At 42.9% G+C, this 6,713-nt stretch overlaps 1 protein-coding gene across 1 annotated transcript in view; it reads right to left on the bottom strand.

The window, feature by feature from the left end:
- Positions 1-80: 80 nt before the first annotated feature.
- The window catches only part of NIP7 (nucleolar pre-rRNA processing protein NIP7), a 66,870-nt gene continuing 60,237 nt past the window's right edge, over positions 81-6,713 (bottom strand). Inside the window, exons 5-6 of the transcript XR_009491145.1 lie at positions 1,369-1,476; positions 81-512 (exon numbers count right to left, since the gene is read on the bottom strand). The gene's annotated coding sequence lies outside the window, so the exon portion shown is untranslated. The remainder of the gene's footprint in view (positions 513-1,368; positions 1,477-6,713) is intronic.

Below are 6,713 nucleotides of genomic sequence, written 5' to 3'. Positions count from 1 at the left end.
CTGTCCTCACCAGCTTCCGTAACCGGGGCCAACCTGTCAACAGCCAATCACGCCTACGAATAGTTTCTGGTTCGTTTTCTTTTCACCAATGAAACGAGGAATTCTATTTCAAATCCCACACACTCCTCACCAGACCCTAGGGGCGTCGGCCTGGTTCGAGGTAAAACTAACCAATCTGGATCACCCATCCCCTCCAATCTCACCAATAAGATACCGTGATTTTGGAAAGGCGCCTAAGAGACACGTCTGTCTAAGAGGTTTCTTCTTCAGTCGGTTTATGTGTTGTGCTTAGTCGCTCAGTCGTGTCCGACTCTTTGCGATCCCATGGGCCATAGCCCGCCGGGCTCATCTGTCCATGGGGATTCTCCAGGCAAGAATAGTGGAGTCGGTTGCCATGCCGCCTCCTCCAGGGGATCTTACCAACCCAGGGATGGAACCCAGGTCTCCAGCATTGCGGGCGGATTCTTTACCGTCTGAGCCACCAGGGAAGCAGCTTACAGACCTGCAGAATTCTGGAAGACGAGGCAAAGTCACCTTTTTCCCATTTTCCTTCACCTTGTAAAGGATCCGTCTTGAGTCAAGAGTAACTTGTTCTGCCCCTACCACCACCCCAACTCCTGAGCAGCTTCTGTTCCAGCCCCAGATGTACATTTTTACTTTGCACTCTCCGGGCTGTGACCTGTCTCTTTAAGGCTCAGTTTCCTCTTCACCAGTAAAACGGGCATGATCATCTCTACTTTATAGAGAAATTTGGCCGATTGAGAGAGAGAGAGCGTGTACCTGCAGAGCGCTTGGTGCCTAGTATTCAGTGTATAAATGACAGGCGGTGAACCGGCACTTGAGACAGTGTTTGAGGGTACGATATGGAGAATCCCAAGTTTGTGCCATTACTGAGAATCTGATTTTCTTGTATGTCAATTATCTCTAAATAAGGCTCAGGGCGGGGTGGGGGGAGAGATCTGTTTTTAAGTGAATTATTAAGTAACCAGGACAACTACACTGTTTCTACGTGTCCTAAAATAAAATTTCGCCTCAACTGTGGCTGGTTAGAGGTCCCAGCATTTTGGAATTATAAGTATAGTTAATATGCAATATTGTGAGCTACGCATTAACTGCCATTACAAATGACAAACTGGTCATGGTGAGATGTTATTTTCATCATGTCACTCTCCCATATTCTCCATGCATTCATGTATGCTAAGTCACTTCAGTCATGTCATTACTCTCCATAATCCATCCCCAGCCATTCCCTTTTACAAGCCTTGTGCACCAGTCCCTGACTCCTAAACCAACTGGTATAAGCCCACATCTGTGATCATATCAGGTCCACCCACTTATGATACCCTCTTCCTTCTGATGCCTACTCACCTTTCAAGCTCCTCGAATTCCTTCTTTATCACAAACTCTGCTACCATCCTGAGCTCCAGTGATCCCATCTCCATATGGTACTTAAGCACATTACTATTTCAGAAATTTCTGAAAGGAACAAAAACATTTACATATATATATAAATTTAAGTGCTAGCAATAGAAATTTGTAGCAAATGCAAAAGGACACAGTTCTGTAAACATATTTGTTAAATGATGATTCATACTTAACCCTGGTGTGCGTGAGTCAACTAGAAGGCTACGTTAAAGATGCAAATTCCCAGGAATTCCCTGGAAGTTCAGTGGTTAGGACTCTGAGCTTTCACTGCAGTGAAAGTTTGATCCCTGATTGGGGGAGCTAACATCCTACAAGTCACGAAGCTCAACAACAACAAAAAAGCAGATTCCCTCCAGTCCAGACTTAGAGACTTTCAGTCACTCAGTCGTGTCTGCGACCCCATGGACTGCAGCACGCCAGGCCTCCCTGTCCATCACCAAATCCCGGAGTTTACTCAAACGCATGTCCATTGAGTCGGTGATGCCATCCAACCATCTCATCCTCTGTCATCCCCTTCTCCTCCCACCTTCAATCTTGTAGGTGAGACTTTTCCTCACCTTAAATCTTGGCTTTCCTTGTTACTTACTTTGGACAATACATTGTGACAGAAATGGTACTGTGCAAGTTACAACATCTAGACTTCAAGAAACCTTGAAATTTCCATCTTCACCATCTTAGAACACTTCATGATGCTGTGAAGAAGTCTGGGATTAAAGATGTTACCTATATATTGGCACCTGCCACCTACCTCTGCTGCTGCTGTTGCTGCTAAGTTGCTTCCGTCGTGTCTGACTCTGTGTGACCCCATAGACGGCAGCCCACCAGGCTCCCCCATCCCTGGGATTCTCCAGGCAAGAACACTGGAGTGGGTTGCCATTTCCTCCAACGCATGAAAGTGAAAAGTGAACGTGAAGTCGCTCAGTCGTGTCCGACTCTTCGCAGTCCCATGGACTGCAGCCTACTAGGCTCTGCCCTGCAGGCTCCGTCCATGGGATTTTCCAGACAAGAGTACTGGAGTGGGTTGCCATTGCCTTCTCCGGCCACCTACCTCTACAGGGACCAAATTATAAGCCACTGCAGCTGCAGACCTTCAACACCCCATGAAAGGAGTTAAGGTGGAGATCAGGAATGAGGCACTCTGTGCTCTGGGAAAAACTGGCAGAACAAGTCTTCAGATAATTAGGGACTTTCAGGAGATGATTTTATGAGCCCAATTTTTGCATCTCCTTGAATCTAGAAATGCACTAAAATCCTTCATGGTGACACATGCTCCTCGTGACTATCAGTAATCTGCAAAAACTATGTGTTTCATTGCATGCACTCTCCCTTCACCAAAATCACATATATATATATTGACATTCCCCCCTACCTCTTTGTTGCAGTTTCTCAGAGCTATATGAAATGCTATCTCTTGGGCTATAGAAATGCTGTCTTTTTGGGCCTGCTGCTGCTGCTAAGTCGCTTCAGTCGTGTCCGACTCTGTGCAACCCCATAGACGGCAGCCCACCAGGCTCCTCTGTCCCTGGGATTCTCCAGGCAAGAATACTGGAGTGGGTTGCCATTTCCTTCTCCTATGCATGCAAGTGAAAAGTGAAAGTGAAGTCGCTCAGTTGTGCCCGACTCTTAGCGACCCCATGGACTGCAGCCTACCAGGCTCCTCCGTCCATGGGATTTTCCAGGCAAGAGTACTGCAGTGGGGTGCCATTGCCTTCTCTGTTCTTTGGGCCTATTTTGCCCCAAATGAGACAAAACACAGCTCACACATTGTGCTTTTTTTCCCCCTAGTCGACAAAGATGAGCTACTTAGGGTGTCTCAGCTGAGACTGCCCCTTAATCAACTTAATACAAACCATGACTGTGTTCAGGCTATATCAGCAGGTCAGCCCCATCAACCCCAGCATTATGAGATAATAAAACATTGTTTTAAGACAAAAAATTTTAAAAAGCCAATTCCCAGCCCCATTTCCAGTGATTCAGGTCCAGCAAGTCTGGATATATAATCAGAAATTAACATTTTTAGCAAGTTATTTTGAATGACGCTGATGCATGTGATCTACGGGTAACTTTGGGAAACACTGAACTTTTTTACACAATTTTTAAAGGTTTCACTCATTTACAGTTATTACAACATACTTGGCTATATGCCCCGTGGTATACAATATGTCTTTGTAGCCTACCTTACACTCAATTATTTGTACCTGCCACTCCCCCCAGTACTGCCCCTCTCCCACCCACCTGCACCCACTGGTAATCACTAATCTGTTTTCTATTATCTGTGAGTCTGTTTTTGTTTTTGTTTTTGTTTTTAAGCCATTCTATTTTGTTTTTCTTCTGGCCACACCTTGAGGTTTGCTGGATCTTTGACCTCCAACCAGGGATTGAACCCTGGCCCTTGGCAGTGAAAGCACAGGGTCCTAATCACTGGACTGCCAGGGAATTCCCTGTGAGTCTGTTTTGAAGCATATTTAATATGTGTTTATCTTTCATACAGTAAATTAGCAAAATCACATAGCATTTCCTTTACTACCTCCACCTCTAGGAAACTGAGTCCAATAGTGTTTTTGAAGATCCTAAGAAGCTAGCAGAGGATGAGATGGCTGGATGGCATCACCAACTTGATGGAGGTGAGACTGAGTGAACTCTGGGAGTTGGTGATGGACACGGAGGCCTGGCGTGCTGCAACTCATGGGGTCACAAAGAGTCGGGCATGACTGAGTGACTGAACTGAACTGAACTGAACTGAAGAAACTAGCATGGAAGAAACTCTCCACCAAGGGAGGGGTTGGACAAATATATTTGGAGTACCACAAAAGCTAAATTGGGCTTCCTGAGTCTGGGAAGAAGAAAGCAGTTTGGGATTCCTCCAGTAGCAAGAACCCTATAAGCTTTGCCAAAGGGACCTAGGTTAGTGACAGGGTTTTGAAGTGGAAGGGTTACATGATGCATGCAGAAAGGCTGGACCCTTGTTGCCAGTGCTCCCAGCTAGTAGACATATTTGAACATCAGTGCAGAGGCTGCCAGCTCTGCCTGGTCTTCAGGAAGTGACCAGTGTGGACTGAAGACTAGAGGGCCCCTCCTGAATGTTCTGCACTATGTAAAATCCCTGGGGCAGAGGAGAGAAATGTTCATAAATGACTGAGACTCAATTTGCCACCATCATGGCAACTGGAATTAGAATCAGATTAAAGTGGTTTTTTAAAAAATTAGTATTTAAATTTCTTTTTTAGAATTTCAAATGGTTTTTCCAGTAGTCATGTATGGATGTGAGAGTTGGACCATAAAGAAAGCTGAGCGCCAAAGAATTGATGCTTTTGAACTGTGGAGTTGGAGAAGACTCTTGAGAGTCCCTTGGACTGCAAGGAGATCCAATCAGTCCATCCTAAAGGAAATTAGTCCTGAATATTCATTGGAAGGACTGATGCTGAAGCTGAAACTCCAATACTTTGGGCACCTGATACAAAGAACTGACTTACTGGAAAAGACCCTGATGCTGGGAAAGATTGAAGGCAAAAGGAGAAGGGGACAACAGAGGATGAGATGGTTGGATGGATGGCATCATCAACTCAATGGATATGAGTTTGAGCAAGCTCTGGGAGTTGGTGATGGACAGGGAAGCCTGGCGTGCTGCAGTCCATGGAGTTGCAAAGAGTCAGACACAACTGAGCGACTGAACTGAAGTTGAAATAATAATTTAATCAATTCCCACTTTAACTTAGATTCACCAATGGTTATTAGTTTTCCATATTTTATTTCATTTATATTTATTTTTATTATTGTCATTAATATTGTTAAACCAAACCATTTCAGAGTTAAGTTGCAGACCTCATGACACTTTACCTCCAAATAATTCCGTGTCTTCTATGAAAAGCCCCTGTATGATTTTCAAGTTCAGAGAATTTAACATGCAGATAAAACTATTATCTAACAGGCTGTCCACATTATTTTCCAATCATTATAATACTGTTCTTTGTGAAATTTTGGTATATCTATGGGATCAAGGATCCAAGTCAGGATAATGTATTGCATTTACGTATGTCTCCTTGGTTTCCTTTAATCAGGCATGATTCTTCAGCCTCTGCTTTTTTTTTTCATGAAAATAGATATTTTTTTAAAGAATAGACATGACAATAGACATTCTTTTTTAAGAATATGGCTTCAAATTGAATTTGATTCAGGAAAATACTATGGCTTAAATAAATTAATATTCACAATGGTAGCCTGTGATAGCCAGAAAGTCTAGCTTGAAATCTGTGTCCCTGCTACTCACAAACTTGGTGATCTCAGCTGGCTTTCTCAATCTCTTTTTTCCAAGTGGATACTTAGGGTCTCAACACTATTTGATGAAAACAGTTCCCCACTGAATTGTTTTCATGTTTGTCGAAAACTGACTGACCATGTAAGTGTAGGTCTTTTTCTCAACTTGCTAGTCTGTTCCAGTTATTTGTCTAGCCTCATGCCAGTCCCACACTATCTTGGTTATGATCGCTTTGTAAGGCTGAGAGTCAAGCTTTTGTGAGTTTTCAAAATTGTTTCTGCTATTCTAGACCCTTTATGTTTTCACCAAAGTTTTAAAATCAGCTTGTTGAGCCACGTGATCAAGGTTAACATCACCAGTGACAAATCATGTTGATAGCATGTACTCCCTGGTATGTGTTACAAAAGCACTTCCCCACTCTGGCATTCTTCCCCCAAACCCATAATTCCGTCTAAACAGGAGAAAAACATTAGGCAAACCCTAATGTTTTAGGCAAACTGAGGAACATTCTACAAAATACCTGACCAATAGCAATCAAAACCATCAAACTTATTTAAAAAATAAAAACAAGGACACAAGGAGAAATTGTCACAGACCCACTTTGACTAAGGAGACAGACAACTCAAATGCAAAGTGGCAACCTGGACTGGATCCTAGAACAAAATAAAAAGGATATCAGGGGAAAAAACAGTAAAATTCAGATTAAAGTGACAGTAATGTACCAGTGTTGATTTCTTAGTTTTGACAAATGTACTATGGTATATTCAAGATGGTAACATTATTGGACGTGGGGTGAGAGGTATATAAAAACTCTGTACTATTTTGCAACTTTTCTGTAAATCTGAACGTATCCCAAAATAATAAGGTTACTTTTAAAAATCAGCCTGTTAATTTCTGTAAAAGCACTTATAGATGAATTTACAAAGAATGAACACCTTAATAATCCTGAGGCTCACAATCCACCAACATGGTACACTGCTCCACTTATTTGAATGTTTTTTCAATTTGTGGTTTACAGCACCGAGGTCTTCTA

The sequence above is a fragment of the Bos taurus genome, chromosome 18, assembly GCF_002263795.3.
Source record: "Bos taurus isolate L1 Dominette 01449 registration number 42190680 breed Hereford chromosome 18, ARS-UCD2.0, whole genome shotgun sequence".
NCBI classification, from domain to species: Eukaryota; Metazoa; Chordata; class Mammalia; order Artiodactyla; family Bovidae; genus Bos; species Bos taurus.
This window is presented reverse-complemented; position numbering and strand designations above follow the sequence as displayed.